This window comes from Bos mutus, chromosome 11, assembly GCF_027580195.1.
Source record: "Bos mutus isolate GX-2022 chromosome 11, NWIPB_WYAK_1.1, whole genome shotgun sequence".
Lineage (NCBI taxonomy): Eukaryota > Metazoa > Chordata > Mammalia > Artiodactyla > Bovidae > Bos > Bos mutus.
Window position 1 is genome coordinate 81,888,910 of NC_091627.1, and position 18,771 is coordinate 81,907,680.

General features: G+C 36.0%; 1 protein-coding gene across 1 annotated transcript in view; it reads right to left on the bottom strand.

The window, feature by feature from the left end:
- Positions 1 to 18,771, bottom strand: part of EML4 (EMAP like 4) — a 155,080-nt gene that overhangs the window by 91,539 nt on the left and 44,770 nt on the right.

Genomic DNA, 18,771 nt, shown 5'->3' on the forward strand with positions numbered 1-18,771 from the left:
ATACTTTTTGCTGCTCTTTCCAATGCCTCAAAGTCTCTTAAAAAAAAAAAAAAGGTATAGTTTCTATAAAGCACGTAGCTGATATCTCCCTTAGGTATGTAACAACAACAACAACAAAAATAATGTTCAGGTGTAATACAACAATTACAAACTACTTCCAGAGCTGTGTACCTTTAGAGTACACTACTTGTTGGTTCAATCTGAATCCAAATGTATAAAAGATCAATTGCTAATGGCTAATTCACTATAACCAGAAAAATTCATGGAAGAAATGAGGTTCTCACAGCTGACCGGTTTGACCTGGGTGATATATACTGGGTGGGCCACTCTCTAGTTGCAGTACATGCTAAATCACAGTGCGCCATTTTTCTCATACTGAGATAATGTGCCAGACATCTTAGGCAGACAATTTAACTCAAAGTTTGAGTTAAAAACAGCAACAACGGGGGCTTCCCTGGTGGCTCAGTGACAAAGAATCCACCTACCAGTGTAGGAGACACTGGTTCAAGTCCTGATCCAGGAAGACCCCACATGCCGTGGAGGAACTAAGCCTTTGTGCCACAACTACTGAGCCTGTGGTCTAGAGCCCATGAGCCACAACTACTGAAGTCCGTGTGCCCTACAGCCTGTGCTCTGCAACAAGAGAAGCCACCACAATGAGAAGCCTGCACACAACCAGAGAACAGCCCTCACTCGCCACAACTAGAGAAAAGCCCGTGCAGCAACAAAGACCCAGCCCAGCCATATATTAACTAAAAAAACAGCAACAACAACAAAACCGTCAGCATTTAAAAACCAAAGTTATCACCATTTATTACAGAGTAGCAAACACACTCATTTAAGATCGTATGTGCCTACAGACATCTCAGGCATACATATGTACTCTCTTCTGTCTTTAGAGGTATTTCAATGACAATCTTTGAGAAGTACTGCAATGAAAGGAAAAGTTGGGTTTTATCTTCAATTTAGACTTTGAATTCTAGTTCCATAATTAATAAGTTGTGTAATCTTAGGCAAGTTATTTTATCTCTTTGAGTCTCAGTTTGTCTTTAAATGATTGTTTTGCGGAAGGTATCCAGGACGTGTCTGACATTCAATAAATGTTTAACATACAACAGCAAAGTGCAAAAGGTAAAATTTGAGAGCTTTAGGCCCATGTATTACATAAAAGGCAGATCTGTCAAACTGTGAGAGGCTTAAATTCAGCTTCTCATTTTAGAAATGTTTATATTTGAAGTCTTTTTCATTTCCAGAGTGGTCTAGATGAATTCTAGGCTTCCCAGGTGCTCAGTGGTAAAGACCCCGCCTGCTAATACAGGAGACATGGGTTTGATCTCCGGGTCAGGAGGATTCCCCTGGAGTAGGAAATGGCAATCTACTCCAGTATTCTTGCCTGGAAAATTCCATGGACAGAGGAGTCTGGCGGGGTACAGTCCAAGGGGTTGCAAAGAGTCAGACATGACTGAGCATGCACGCTACACACTAGCTGTATTCTAACTGATCCATCCTCTATGTGTCACACCAGGGTTAGTGTTATATTAACATTCGGCTGTCTAGAACACTTTCCTATTTTCCTTCTTCTGGCAGGAGAAAAACAGCTTTTTTGCAGAACTCTACTGGTTTTGAGGTTCCATTAGGGCTGTGGATCTATGATGCCTCATTTTCTCCTCTAACACCCTGCACTACTACTAAGGTAATGTATATGAAGTGGCTTTTTTTGATGGTTAAAATATGTCTATTGGTAATTTCATAAGGTTCAAATACTACCATAGAAATGGTTATGGGTATGGGTTAGGCCAAAAGGAGTCCTCCCAAATTTGAAAGAGAGAGAGAGCGGAGAGAGGGAGGGAGGGGGGGAGGTATAGCCCATCGTTCTTGGTTTGTCAACTGTAAGGACATACAGATCTAGGGCTGTCTATGATAAAGAGTCTTGTCTGCCCTAAGTTCCAGTTCTAGTCTCTGAAGGCTGGACCATCAATTCTGAGAGTTACTCTAATATTTCTTTCAGCTACCTATCTAACCTAACAAAGTCTCTTTCAACAAGCCACCACCTATAAGCCAAAAGTTCTAATTAAGTCAGAAATGATACAGATACGCCTTTCTAAACTTTTCTCAAATTACAGAAGATGGGTTATGTATCAAAGTTATAATCACAGGTAAAATATTTATGTGCTTTTTATAAACACATAATCTTCTTAATTCTTTTGGGAAGGCAGCAAAGCCTAGTGGAACGATTATCAGACTATAATGCCAAAGGTATAGTCTTGGGTTTTAGTACCGACATGGTAACTAGGTTTTACTTTTGGTAAATTACTTAACTTTTATAGATTTTGATTAAAAAAAAAATGACTAAGGTTTTTATTTTGTGAAACTTGGACAGTCACATGAATGGTGGTTCAGCTTGTAAAAATCCTACCACGACCTGCTAGATACTGTGATAAGACACAGGACAATTTTTCAAAGGGCATTACAAGCATAATGTTAACTATTAACAACGTCCTGGATTTATACAGGACCTTTCATATTTATTACCTCCTCTCCCTCCTCGGTCTATCTGTATTTTATACTTGAGGAAACAGCTTGAGAAATAGCTTGCCCAAGGTCACCAAACTAGTCTTGATATATGAGATTCAAACAGAGGACTTGACTCACAGTTTTAAGTGCACTTTACTTTCATGTTGCATTTTAATAATCACAGGAGGATCGAATAAATACGTTCTTTCACAAAGCCAAACAGGGTTTAAACTATGAAGTGATATAAACAGATTTCTGTTCTAAAAAGGTTATTCTGGCTGCCGTGAGAGAATGGACTGGAAAAGGATAAGGGTAAACATATGGAGACCAAGCATGAGGCTAATGCAGTAACCCGTGTGAAAGGTGAAGGTGGTCTAGGCTAGGGGTAAGGTGTTCATGCATCTCAATTTGCCCAGGACAAACATGTCTGCTATCTCAGTAAAAATATTATCATAACACTCCTTCTTTCTCTCTAAAGTTTCCCAGTTTGAATGATCAATTATAGGGTCACTCAAGACAAGGCAGCAGCAGCAACAGAGATACAAAGCTGCATAGAATTGATCTCTGTGGTTCCTTATAGTCCTCAAATCCTGTAACATCTTCCTAATATTTTGCCCTTTTTCACCTTTTTAAGAGCAATAAAAGCTGTGGTTGAACTGTGCATAAATTCTGGTGTTACAATGCCTGAATAAATTTGTTTATGACTTACCAGCTCTGACTGGCTTCTTCATGCAATTTTTTCATGATAGTACTTATTTCTAGTTTGAGATTATTAAATGAAATAATGTACAGCACTGCCGTACACCAAGGGTTCAATAAGTTTCTATCCTGTATGGGCATGTTCTTTACTACACTGTTTTTATTATTGCTACAAAGCTGGAATGATCTAAAATCCCTGGATGGGGTTAATAAGCTATGATAATATATTCACATCATAGAAAGCCATGCAATTAAAAATAGTAAAACAGGTGGACTTCTCTAGTAGCGCAGTGGATAAGAATCCATCTGCCAATGCAGGGGACACGGGTTCGATCCCCGATCCAGGAAGATTCCACATGCCACAGAGCAACGAAGCAACGTGCCGCAACTGCTGAGCCCACACGCTGCAATTACTGAAGATCACGCACCTAGAGCCTGTGCTCCGCAACAAGAGAAGCCCCTGCAATGAGAAGCCTGTGCACTGCAACGAGGAGAAGCCCCTGCTTGCTGCAACCAGAGAAAGCCCGCATACAGCAACAAAGACAGTGCATCCAAAAATAAATAAAATGATTTTTCAAATAAATAAATAAATAACATAAAAATAATAAGACAGGATATAAACTAGAAATTTGAAAGCCCCACAAGACAACTCAAGTGGAGTAAACAAATCGGGGAATAACATGTACTGAATAATTTATTGAAACACATACACATGCACCAAAACATACTTCTAAAAAGTAAACAAAAAACTTCATATCTACATATGTATATAATGCACAACAGGAAAAATCTAGACACATACACATCAAACTGGTAATTGGGTTACTTCCGACTAGGAGAATGAGGTAAGGACAGAATAAAGGGAAATTTTTGCTTTTTAGTATTTCTACATTATTTGAATTTCACAGTAACAATGTTATTTAAACTTATATTTAAGCTAAAATATGCTGCTTCTGAAGTTTGATTTTTTAAAGCAAGTTTCCTCTAGGCACAGTATTCCAATTTATAAAGAAACATATTAGAGCATAAGGCAATGAACTTAAATTTGCGCTCACTGATTACAAAAGCTAGAAATGAGACTATCTTAAAGATCAACCATCCCTCTTGCCATTTTATAGATAAGTAAGGAACACAACTGAGTGACTGAGCACGCTCGTGCACGTGTGCGCACACACACACAAAGACTATGAAATTAGGAGAGTTACTCCTGGGCACACGGCAAACTGGGGTTAGAGCTTCTTCCTCAGATGACTCCAAAAAACCCATCACTCTTCCTCTTTACATTTTCAGAAGTTTGTTCTTATTTTTTCTTTCAATCTCTAATGTACCACATGCGAATTCACAATGAAATTTTAAAGAATACATCTGTTCAGTAAACAGAATATATCCATTTTCAGAGGCATATTCCACTCACCCTTCTTAATCCAAGTACACTAATTCCTTTTCCTTCAGTAGTCTCCCATTTCTTTGCTCCTTTCGAAGTATTAATAGTTTCTAGCCTTGACGGTTAAAATATGAACTACAAATAAATTCCCAAGGGTTCATAAACTCATTAAGGAAAGAAAGAAAAGAGAAAGAAGGTCCATAAGCCTCTTTTCCATCAGTCTAATGTATTTATTGGCATAAGTTAGTCTTTTTTATTAGAAGTGCGAGGTAAATGTTAATATCCAATATTTCAGTTTTAAAACTACAATGGTTAACTGCTTATTATGCTTTTACTACAGTGAATCATAGTTAACCTGTCTTCTGAATTGTCAAGAAATACGTGTTACCTTTGCCAAGACAAATATATGGTATTCTATTCTAAGTATCTAAAAGTTGGCAAGCCAGCCTCATACCAGAACCAGGCATGCCTATACATTCTAGCATCTTTTGAATGTTAATGATTTTATGTAAATCTTTCTAAAATGGTACACTCAACTTTCCTGTTTTCCTAATAAGGGCATATACTTATAATGTAGCCATTTCTAGATGACTCAGTTTTCACTTAAAATATTACTTTGTGCTGCAAGCACTGTGATAAAACAATGCCCTAGAAGCTATTATGTTTCTAATTAAATAATTTAAAGTACTACATTTTCAAACTTGTAATCTTTCTTCATACCTTTTCTGCTTCTTTCTTTGCACTTAGTGTTACCTATAATGTATATATAAGCACATACATTATATATATATGATGCTTACAACTGTAACATAGAGGAAGAAAATGGACACAGCTTCAGACCTAATGTTTGTATCACTGGAGTCCCACAGGAAAAGGAGAAAAAGATTCTAGATTAAAAAAAAAAGGGAGGCTAGTGGGGGTGGGGTGGTGGCTTTGAAAAAAAAAAAAAATAAAAAAAAAAAAAAAAAAAAACAAAAACACGTGAAGAAATAATGGCGGAACTTCCCAAGTTAAATGAAAATTCACAAATTCATTAAAATTCAGTATATTGAAGTCCCTCTCCTCGCCACACATGAAAATCAAATCCAAGCAGGTTAAAGAATTAAAGGCACAAATCATAAAAACCTTTAGAAAAATAATAGAGAATATCTTCATATCCTGCAAGTAGAAAGGAGCTTCCTAAAGAAGACAGAGTAAGCGCTATCCATTAAAGTACATACTGAAACTACATTAGCTTTCAGAATGCATGTTCACTAAAAGACACAATAAAGAGAAAAAGCTATTCACAAATGAGGAAAAGATAGTTCTAACATTTATAAGTGATAAAGGATTAGGATCCTGAAGAAAGAATTCCTACAAATTGATAAGACAAATAATCCTATAGAAAAACTGTTTGCAAAACCCTTGACTAAATACCTCATGGTAAAGGAAACATAAATGGCCAATGGATGCATGAAATGAGGCTCAAGGACCTCATTTTTAATCTTGAAAAGGAAAATTAAAACCATGTGAATTACTATTTTATGCTCACCAAACGGGCAAAAAATTTAAAGCATGACAATATGAAGTATATCAAGTATTCCCTAGGATAAAGAGCAATATGAATTCTCATATATTACCGGTAGGCAGTGAACTGTTTCAAGACTTTGAGCTAAAAAACAAACAACAACAACAAAATACAACTTTGGCCTCATCCGGTAAAATTGAAGATGCACACATCCCATGACCCAGCAATCAGACTCCTGGTGTATAGACCCTGACCTACAGCAGGGTTGGCAATCTTCTTCTGTGAGGGCCAGACACTATAAATATTCTAGGCTTTCAGACCACATAATCTCTATAATAACTACTCAAACCTACCTTTGTAACACAAAAACAGCCATAAATACGTAAATGATTGGGTGTGGCTATGTTCCAATAAAACTTTTCTTTTCTTTTTTTTTAACTAAAACAGGTGGCCTGCCAGGCCAATCTCTGCTTGTGCATACGCACACCAATAGAAATGTTCAATAATGTCCACAACAGAAACAAACTGGAAACAATCATTAGCTGTAAAATGTATAAACAAACTGTGATACAACATCCAACAGAATACTAGTAAGTGGTAAAAATAAACTATGGCTACATGAAACATCATGTATAAATCTTAGGAAGTTCAAAAAATACAAAAGTGATATATTGTTTAGAATAAACCCATAAAGCAAGGGAATGATATATACAAAGTTTATGACAATAGTTACTTCTGATCGTGTAGAGCAGGGGATAGTAAGGAAGGTGTCCACAGATAATAGAATATCTGTGTCATAAAGACAATTAAAACATATTGTGTTATACTTTTTTGAGGTGGAGGTTAGTGACTTTTCTGAGAGAGGAAGGGGAATGCGAATAACTAGACTACATAATTAATTTACTCATTTTGTTTTAGAACAATGAAACCAGTTTTTCAAATTAAATCCCCAAACAGATAAAAATGGAGTTTCACTTCCAAAACCCTGAAGTTTTGTGTCATAAAAGCAACTAAACCTGTGAGTTTAATGATTGTTTTGAGGCCTAATGGAATGACCTAAGATTAGTTGTTACCTATGAATTTTGGGGGGGGGAAAAAGTCTGTTTCAAAAAGGTATATGATATGAGATACAATACCATCCAAAGAACAAATACTAAAAAAAAAAAAAAATTAAAAACCATTTCTGATCTCCCCTTCCTACAACACTTAGGTTAAGACACGGATCAGACCTTAATGAGCAGAATGGTAGAGATGAAGATCAGAAGAGCTAATATGGTGAAAAACCACGAGAAATCATATTCCACCATGCACTGTTTATAGTTTAAAAAAAAAATAGTCAAGGCACTAGCCTAAATCACTACTAATGGTGAACTGATTAAATAAACGTCTGTACTAGGGTACCTCATGGAGCTCTTAAAAAGGATGTTATATATTTAAAACCACAAACTAGAAAGTTTAGTAGGTATAACAACATACTATAAAAGAGGGAAAAAATTGCAGGCAACATTTATAGTGTAGTTATATCCATATGGAACTGTATACCCACAAGCATACATACACATACAGTTGTATAGAGGCTGGAGGTATGTGTCTGGCAAGTGGGATTCTGCTTCCTTATATTCTTATTTTATATGAATTTTCTGTGAAATATTCTTCATGAACACAACATAAAACTATTTTCTCAGTAAAGAAAAGCAAAGCTAATTTAGGCTGTGATGTAAACCTAATTAGTAATGCACCCAAATTTTAAATACAAATTTGGTTAATGTGTAAATTTTTATGCACAGTAAATAAAAACATTTTTGTAGAAGTCTGTCCCATGATGTTTAAAAGAAATATTCTCAGGTTAATGAAAGACACAAAAATCAATATAATACATCCAAAGGAAAACTGGATGCCTTTAAATTTCATTTCTTCAAAAAACAAAACCACAACTGATTTGTCACATTAATAAATTCCCATCAGAAGGCATTTAGCAAAATAAATGGTTTTTTGTTCTAAAATGGAAATGGTTGTCTTCAAATATTGTCTTTTAAAGACAATATTTAAGTATTTTATCAAAAAGTTATGCACTATCAATTCTACAACAGCCACAATTTACTTTGGAAATAAACCATAAGAAAATACACTAATAAAAACAGAGCTCATATGAACATATATTTATGTAGGAATTAATGTTTCCTATTTATCTTAATATTTTACTGCTAGAAGTCAAATTTTTCCTCTCAAAGAAGTTTTAATTAAACAAGCCACTGTTAAAGTTTGGATATTTTATTTCTTTAGTAAATGACAATATTAATTACCTCCAGTTCAGTTCAGTTGCTCAGTCGTGTCCAGCTAGTAATAATATATGAAAATAAAGAGTATCTGTCTTCAACTGAGTAACACAAGTAATAGACTTATATTTTCTATTTTAAAGAACTCATTTGTTTTTCTTATAAGATATTCTTACTAAAAAATCCCCCTAGTAGTATAAATTATAAAAGGAATTGTGTTAAAATAAAAGAAAATATAAAACCATTTTTGCCATTGCACTCTGAGCATGAAGGCTAGTCCCAGGAAAGGACTTTACTTCCTTCTATCACTAGGATTCATTCACAATCAGATAATTCTGCTTTGGATGTTTTTTTGGTTAGACTTCATAGAAGCAAAAGTCAAGCTTAATTACACAATTCTCATTTCCTATTTTTAAGAAACATGCTTTTTTTTTTAAAAAAACTACTTTCCAATAAAAGCTGTTTTTATTTTTTCCCTCACAAACAATGTAATGACCACCTTTTGTGGAGATAGGGAAAACAAAGCCTATTCTGCCCTCACAACAGGAAAATATTTCCTTAAAGGGGGTACAATCTTAGTCATTTATAAAAGTAAGTAACCAAATATTTATGCTATTACTGACACATATATTTAAAGGAAGCTGGGGGGAGGGGGAAGGGGGGAAGGAAGGGGCCTAAATTCATTCCCACATCCTCAGATTTCTTTTGTCACAAGTAGTAAAGTTTGTGACACATGTCTCCCAGAAAAGGAAAGATACGTTACCAGTACAGAAGTTTGAAAGTGTAGAGGAAGCACATACTGAAGCGAGACTAGGCAGGCTGTCTTCCATTCTTGCCACCTACGTTACAAGCAATATAAACCAGTTCTGTCCACGTTTCCTGCTGCCTTCCCAGATAGTTCCAGAGCAAATCCCAGCTCTCTAAATCTCACGACATACTTTACATTCTGAGGAAATCCTCCCGGTCCAGATGGCCTACCACAAAGCACTTCTATGTTGGCACAAATAAAAACTTCTTAAGATAGTTCTTCTCTTGCCCCTTTGCTCTCTTATCTAAAGAAAAGTCTTCTACTTATTTATAGAGACAAAGAACTGAAGGAGAGCAAACAGCACGCAGGCAAAAGGAGGGTAAAGACACAGAAAACTAAGGCTGCTTTCGGGAGTGGCTAAATTCCAGGCACATGCAGAAACACATGAATTAATGAACCCATGAATATTCACTACAGTTATTTGGTTGTCCTCAGGCACTACTTCTCTGATCATCTTTCAGTTGGTTAAGAGTAATGAATACAAAACTCTGCCTTCTGAAACTGAAACATAAAACATTAGTTTCTATAATTAACAGAATTAAAGCCCTTCAAATGAGTATTTTTCTCTACTAGGAAACAAACAATGTGTGTGCAAAGTGGCAAGCCACATTTCCTTTTGCCTTTGTTTAAAATAAAATGAAATCCACATGAACTGTAAAGAAACTGAAAGAATGGTCACTTCACTAATTTAAAAAGCTTAAGTGTTAAGACTAAGTTGGCTGATTTATTACAAGCATTTCACTAGAGTAAGATAATGAATACGATTAACAACGAGAACAGTCATTTTTCTTAATTCACTAATTTTCCAAATTATTTTAAAATAATACAATTGTATAAGTAACCTATAATAATTTACTTCTGGTCAGACATTCCAATTTTAAACTACATATGCTTACAATAATACAAGTGTCTTTAGTCTCACAAAAGTATGTAAAAGCAGGTGAAAGTTAATGAATACAGTATGTATTTATTCTTTTGATAACTACTTTTAAAGCTAAAGAACAAATTCATGGAGCTAAGTGTCAAAACAAAACTACTGATGGATTATCTCTTCAATTTGTCGCTTTTAAACTTTTATTTATAATTGAGAGAAGCGAATTTAAACCAAGCCAAAGAAAAACAGAAATAACAGGACTACTATCAACACACACACAAAATACTGTAAAACAGATAAAACCTAAACTAAACGGAACATTAAGAGCTATGCTACAGAGATTGAGATAAGGATAAACTAAAAGCAAAGCTGATAATAGAGGAATGAAACAAAACGATCTAGATTAATATTTACAGAAGCCTTTACAGAAGAGCAGGAACCACCACGAGTGTTTCCTCAAGTGAGACTTGGGAAAATACTTCTCTATAGATTAATACCTGGTATAGATTCATCAAGATACAGGAGGAGCTCCTTGGAAGATTAACAGGAATTAAGTGGGCTGGGAGGTGTGCAATGTGTTTGAAACAAAGGACATTTAGGCAGGACCATGTAGAGTGAATAAAAGCAGACTGAAGGGAAACAGAATGATACAAAGGAAATGCAGTGCCAGGCGCAGACTAGGACAGAGTTCAAATTCTTGCTATTGATTGGTAAGAAGCTCTGACGCAGACTGTACTTTACTGTCTCTCTTCAGTCAACAGACAAAATAAGACTGCAGTTTTATAATTTAGGTCTTAACTACTCTTCTTTATAACAAATGTAGCCCTATTAAACGACTGCTCACAGACTCCTAAGATTATAGAACTGTCAAGAAGTTCTGCAACCTAGTGCTCTATAACCAATTCATAACCAAAAGGCTCCTCATACAGGACAGCACCTGGGGTTCTTTTCACCACCTCCCATTTGCAGACTGCTACTAATCTGTAGATTATATACCTTGGGCATTTCTTTCTTCTCAAATAAAAATCTGATTTCAGACCAGAAAGTATTTGGTTCCTAAATAGTTTAGTTTCTTTGCTTAGGCACCTCTTCCCTCTTTACTATTACAGTCAGTCTTTCTAAAAGGCCTATTCATACCTTCAAGTATCTGAGTACTATGAGGTACAGAAATTATTCAAGATGCTGAGGTGGGGAATTCCCTTTGGCCCAGTGGTTAGGACTCCAAGCTTTCATTGCCAAATGCCCTGTGTCTTGAGTAGCATCTCTTAAAGTCTGTCCTTTAATTTCTAGCAGGTAAAATTTTGCTAGTAAAATTGCTTTTAATTTGGGCTTCCCACATGGCTAAGTGGCAAAGAATTCACCTATAATGCAAGTGATGTGGGTTCGATCCCTGTGTTGGGAAGATAACCCACAGAAGGAAAGGGCAACCCATTCCAGTTCTGCCTGGGAAATCCTATGGACAGAGAAGCTTGGCGGGCTACAGTCCATGTGGTTGCAGAAGAGTCAGACCCAACTTAGCAACTAAACAACAACAACAGAGATACAATTTACACAGCTGTGCAAGTTAGTACTCATTTGTGTCTTAATTTGGGTAGCATTATTTCTTTAAACACAGAACAAATTTTTAGATTTCTATAAAATACTTATTCATTCTACATTTTACTGAGTGACTAATTTGTAAAGCACCATATTAAATCCCAGGAACACAAATTCAAATTCAGCTCTTTCCGCTTTGAAAAGTAAAGACTTTTAAAGGCAAAAATTAAAAACAGATACTATAATAAGAACCCAAATTAAGAAAAAAACATGAAAAAGATAGGAGTTTGCAAACTTCTGTTTGTAGGGAAGAAGGGAAAACAGATCAACCTCCCTGATTAGGGACATACAATTAAAATCATAAGCTTCTATTTCATAGCTATTAAGTAAACAAAAGCTGTAAATTCTAGCAACACCAAATATTGGCATCAGAACTTTTATACACTTTGGAGGGAAAATGTACATTAACAAACTACTTGGGAGAATAAGCTAGCCAGGTTTACTAAATTTGAAGTACGCTTACTCTACAAGCCAGCAATCCCACACTCAAAAATAGGCCAAGGTGTGGAATAGACATTTCTCTGAAGATATATAAATTGCTAATAAGTACATGAAATAATGTGGAGAAATTAAAACCCAGTGCACTGTAAATGGAAATAAAAAATCATGTAACTGCTGTGCAAAACACCCTGGTGATTCCTCAGAAAGTTAAACACAGAACCAGCAATTCCACTGCTAAGGATATGTACCCAAATGAATTGAAAGCAGGGACTCAAACAGCTAATGTCAGTACTAATATTCATATCAGATTATTCACAATAGCCAAAAGGTGAAGCCACTGAAATGACTAGCCACAGATGAATGGATAAACAAAATGTGGTATATACAAATAATGGAATATTATTCAACATTAAAAAGGAATAAAACTGTGACACAAGCTACAGCATGGCATGTAATTATTATGCTAAGTAAAATAAGTCAGACACAAAAGGACAAATAGCATATGATTGCATTTAAATGAGGTATACAGAGTAGCAAATTCAGAAAGACAGAAAACAGAACAGAGGTTACCAGGGCTGGGAAAAGAGGGGAATGTGGAGTTAGTATTTAATGAGTACAAAGTTCTGTTTAGAATGACAAAAATGTTCTGAAAATGGACAGTGATAATGGTTATTTGACACTGTAAATTTTATACCTAAAAATGGTTAAAATAGTTAACTTTATGTTATGCATATTTTATCATACCAAAAAATATCACAATGTGATATCACTTCACATCTATTAGGATGGCTATAGTCGAAATGACAATTACTGTTGGTGAGAGCGTGGAGAAAACTGAACCCTCATACACTGGGCTGCTGGGAACGAAAATGGTGCAGCCACTTTGGAAAATAGTCTGGTAGTTCCTCAAAAAGTTAAACACAGAGTTACCACATGACCCAGCAATTCCCTCCTGGGTATATACACAAGAGAAATGAAAAGGTATCTCCACACAAAAACTTGCACACAAATGTTCATAGCAGCACTACTCATAACAGCCAAAAAGTAAACATAACCCAAACACCCACTGAATTATAAAGATATTCATTCACATGGTATAACCACGCAATGGAATATTATTCAGCCATGAAAAGAAATGAAGTACCGATATATGCTGTAACACAGATGAATCCTGAAAACATGCTAAGTTAAAAGAAGTCAGTCACATACTGTGTGATTCTATTTACATTAAACGTTCAGAACAGGCAAAGTGGACTAGTGGTTGCCTACAGACTATAGAAGGTGGGGGAAATGGGAGTGACTGCTGAAAACACAGAATCTTCTCTTAGGGTGATGAAAACGGTCTAGAATTCATGGTAGTGAAGGTTATACAACCTTGGGAGTATACTAAAAACCACTGCATTATATACTTTAAATGTATGGTATATGAATTATAGAGCAAAAAAGCTATTACCCAAACAACAACAAACCATTCAGTAAGCAACAAAAACTTTCATTTCATAATTTAAATTGTAAATTCCCTTTAAAAGTATAAGTAGAGTTTCCATTTTCCCCAACTGACTTGACTAGAGCTTCCTGGGGCATTACTGAGAATGTGAAAAGCACATAGGAATCACCTAAATAAGAGTACAATGGGGCGGGGGTGGGGCGGGGGGCAGAGAAAGAAGCTGGAATTGTAAGAATAACTACAACTTTTTCATAACGTAGGTTACAGCCGGCGTTGCTTAAAAGACTATTATGTCTGTTTACTAAGCTATCCAAAGATTAAGAAAAATATAACGGCGTTTGTCAATAAACATGTTACTCATTGTATCTAGATGTGTTTAGTGAGGATGTTTTTCATATACTGAGAGAGATCTGGGCTAAGTAGGTCAAAATCTCTCACACAAAGTACTCTTGTAAAAGGGACAGATTTCTTGTAAGCAAGGAGAGGAAAGATGACTGGCTAGCGTAAAATTTTGCAATTTGTGACTGCTGACACTTAAGATCTTAAAAAACAGAAAAATGAAATGTTGAGATGACGCAACTTCAGCTCCTTTAAAGCACATCTTTACAAGTACAAATGGCTTCACCTCTTTAGTCAGCAGGAGACTGAAAACTAAAATAAGTCTTACTGCTCTTACAGGCAAAATTTTTTAAAAATGACAGCAAATAGTGTTAGGACACAGGCAGTTATACCGGTGTACTTGTGAACTGCTACAAATATTCTGAAAAGCAATCTAGTAATTGCTACTTAAATAATTAAAATTACACATATGTACTCTGATGCAACAATGTCTGTAGTATGTATAAACAGACCTAAAGGTCTATAAAAATGAGATCAGGTGAATGAAATATAGTATCTAAATATGGAATATTACACACAATATATCAGTGTGATATCAGTATGCTATCAATGATCGGCAGATAAGTGGAAAAAGTCACCAATAAGATGATGCATATCCACTGTATAAACAGTGTATTTTATGTTCTGTTTTTTGGAAGGAAAAAAAAAATAACGAAATCCATTTATACAGAACAAGGGTCAGCTAACTTTTACTGTGAAGGACCAGAAAGTAAATACGTTAGGTTTTGCAGGTCAGAGGATCTCTATTCCAGTCATCACACACTGCTCTTGCAGAACAAGCAGCGATAGACAGTATCTCTACAAATGGAATATGTTCCAATAAAACTACATTATGAACACTGAAATTACTACTAGAATTTCCTGTAACTTTCATGTGTTGTGAATTATTATTCTTTTGCTTTTTTTTAACCGTTTAAAGATATAAAACTTATTCCTGGCTAGGCTTCCCTGGTGGCTCAAACGGTAAAGAATCTGCTTGCAATGCTGAAGACCCAGGTTTGATCCCTGGGTTGGGAAGATCCTCTGGAGAAGGGAATGGCAACCACTCCAGTATTCTTGTCTGGAAAATTCCATGTATACAGAAGCCTGGAGGGCTACAGTCCACGGGGTTGCAAAGAGTTAAACTGCAGATTCTGTGCAAGAGCCACAGTTTGTCAATTTCTGATGTAGAATCAAACTAAATGAGCAAGTATATATTTATAATTTTAAAAAATATAGAGTACTTTTAAGAGCACCTCTTCTTAAAGGATGGTAATCAATTTTATTGACAAAGTAATTTTTACTAATAAGACTAAGAAACACCTTCATAATCAAAGTAGACGGCATACTGATTTTATGACTCTTTCTCCATGGCTACAGAGAGAGGAGAATAAGGAGAAAATAAGGTAACTTCAAATTTTTTTGAGCCCAAAGTAGAGAATTTGGCATTTCATGGTAGTTCTTCCTGCTTCAAATAATTAAATCCTTGCTTATTTAAAGGGAGTGTTCTCAAGCTGGCAGAAATGATGAAGTTCTACCATAAAGAACAGAAACACAGTATCTGAGGAAAAATACAAGACTACTCAGTCAACAGTTCTATGACAGGATAAATATGTTCACATTTTCAGAAAAACTTTCCTAGGCTTCCCACAATAGAGCACATTTCTTAAAAAATCACCAACACACAGTATTCAAAGGATTTGGGATTGTGAATAAGGAAGTGACGACAGAAAAATTATTTTCCAAGCTTGTATCTCTTATGCTCAATGCTGTATTAGGTCTGTGCTGTGCTTGGTCGCTCAGTCATGTCCGACTCTGCAACCCCATGGACAGTAGCCCACCAGGCTCCTCTGTCCATGGGGATTCTCCAGGCAACAATACTGGAGCAGGTTGCCACATCCTCCTCCAGGGGATCTTCCCAACTCAGGGATACCACCCAGGTCTCCTTGCAGGCGGATTCCTTACCATCTGAGCCACCAGAGAAGCCCATATTAACTCTATGGTGTCGCACAGAGTCGGACATGACTGAAGCGACTTAGCAGCAGCAGCAGCAGCAGCAGCAGGATACTGAAGTGATGTAAGAGATAGTCCTTACCCCCAGGGAATTTTCAAAGATGCAAAAATCCTAAAGATAATATTAACAAACCAAATGCAATAATATATTAAAAGAATAATAAATCACAGTCAAGTTTAATTTATTGCAATCAATGAGATTTATCACATTAACAGAAAATAAGATCATGTTCAACAAACACATTTCATAAAATTTAACAACAATTCAAAACAAAAATGTAAAAATACTATGAATAGAAGGGAACATTCTTAATCTGATTAACTATGAATAGAAAAGAACATTCTTAATCTGATGAAAAGGCATTGTGGGAGATCATATTTTCTACGTTTCTCCCTAGTTAGACACACACATACATACATACATTTATGTATTAAAAGTATGTACATATGGCATCCCAGTGCTCATCTAACAATGTGACTGACAGATACTCCTTTAACCAAAAAGCAGGGTTTATATTTCCTCTTCTTGTATCTGGCCAGGGGCCTGTGACTGCTTAATCAGAGAATGAAAAAGTGATGCTTACATGACTTTTGAGATGAGGCTGTAAAAAAGATACAGCTTCTTCCTAGCCTTCTCTCTTTGGAAATGTTTGCCACCATGCAGTGGGGAAGCTCACACTAACCCACTGGGAGAGACCACATGAAAGAACTCAGGTGGGAGCCAAGGGCCAGCATAAACAACCGGATATACAAGTAGATTGGCCTTCAGATGATTCCTTCCCACTACTTTGTATCTTGCAGCCAAGGCATGAGACAATACAGAGTGGAGACAGCTTTCCATGGTAAGCCCTAATTCTAAATTCCTAATCCAAATCCATGTTTGAAATAAATGTCTGCTTTATGCCTCTATGTTTTTAATTGGTTATGTAGCCATAGTAACCAGTTCAGTTCAGTTGCTCAGTTGTGTCCGACTCTGAGACCCCATTGACAGCAGCATGCCAGGCCCCCCTGTCCATCACCAACTCCCAGAGTTTACTCAAACTCATGTCCTTTGAGTCAGTGATGCCATCCAACCATCTCATCCTCTGTCATCCCCTTCTCTTCCCGCCTTTAATCTTTCCCAGCATCAGGGTCTTTCCTAATGAGTCAGTTCTTCGCATCAGGAGGCCAAAGTACTGGAGTTTCAGCTTCAGCATCAGTTCTTCCAATGAACACCCAGGACTGATTTCCTTTAGGATGGATCTCCTTGCAGTCCAAGGGACTCTCAAGAGTCTTCTCCAACACCACAGTTCAAAAGCATCAATTCTTCGGTGCTCAGCTTTCTTTATAGTCCAACTCTCACATCCATACATGACTACTGGAATAACCATAGCTTTGACTAGACAGACCTTTGTTGGCAGAACATACATATACCAAACATGCATATACCAGAAAATGCATACACCAAAACCCAAAAAACTACAACATCATATTTAATGTTGAAATACTTTAAGCCTTCCTTTTGAGATAGAGAACAAAGAAAAAAATAAACCAAGGATACCTACTTTCATTACTTCTATTCTGTATTTCAATTCTACTCAAGTAATAAGACAAAAGAAATAAAGATTAGAAAAGAAATAAAATCATTCACAGACAATACAATTAGGCATATAAAATCCTAAAAAATCCTAATAATTTATTTTAATTAATAGCAAGCTTAGCAACATTGGATACAGATCAATATACAAAGCAAACTGTATCAGTACATCCTAGCAAGAAACAGAAAAAGAAAAAAAAGTTTTAAGACATTATTTACAGTAGTACTAAAAAATAATACCTAGGAATAAAAATTAATAAATGACATTCAAGAGCTCTACATAAAAAACTAGTAAATACTATAGAGAGAAGTTAAAGACCTGAGTAATAAGATAAATATACCATGTTCATGGATTGAAGACTCAATGAAAATATGCCACTTTTAACCAAGCTGACCCAGAAATGTAATGCAATACAGAAAAACACCAATAATCTGTGTGTGAACACCCTGCGTGTGCTCATGCACATGAAATTTGATAAGCTTACTCTAAACTTTATATGGAAAAGCAAAGGGTCAAGAATTACTAACATCCTCTTGAAAAAAAGGAAAAAGGTAGGAGGACTTGTTTTAAATTAGATATCAAGACTTACTATGAAACTATAGTACTCAGCCATTAAAAAGAATACATTTGAATCAGTTCTAATGAGGTGGATGAAACTGGAGCCTATTATACAGAGTGAAGTAAGCCAGAAGGAAAAACACCAATACAGTATACTAACGCATATATATGGAATTTAGAAAGATGGTAACGATAACCCTGTATACGAGACAGCAAAAGAGACACTGATGTATAGAACAGGCTTATGGACTCTGTGGGAGAGGGAGAGGGTGGGAAGATTTGGGAGAATGGCATTGAAACATGTGAAACGTCATGTATGAAACGAGATGCCAGTCCAGGTTCAATGCACGATGCTGGATGCTTGGGGCTGGTGCACTGGGACGACCCAGAGGGATGGTGTGGGGAGGGAGGAGGGAGGAGGGTTCAGGATGGGGAACACATGTATACTAATTAAATAATTTTCTATTAAAGAAAAAAAAAAAAAAGACATAGACAAATAGATCCATGCAAATGGAACTGAAAAGACAATCCAAAAATACGCATACTCATGCAGACCAATGGCAGCACTTTAGAGATCAGAGGAAACAAGAATCATGCCAATAAATAATACGGGGTAACACGAATCTCCGTATGTGGGGAAAAAAGAAATGAAACCTTACCCTCATCTCAAAACGTATTCAAAATAGAAATTTCAGGTAG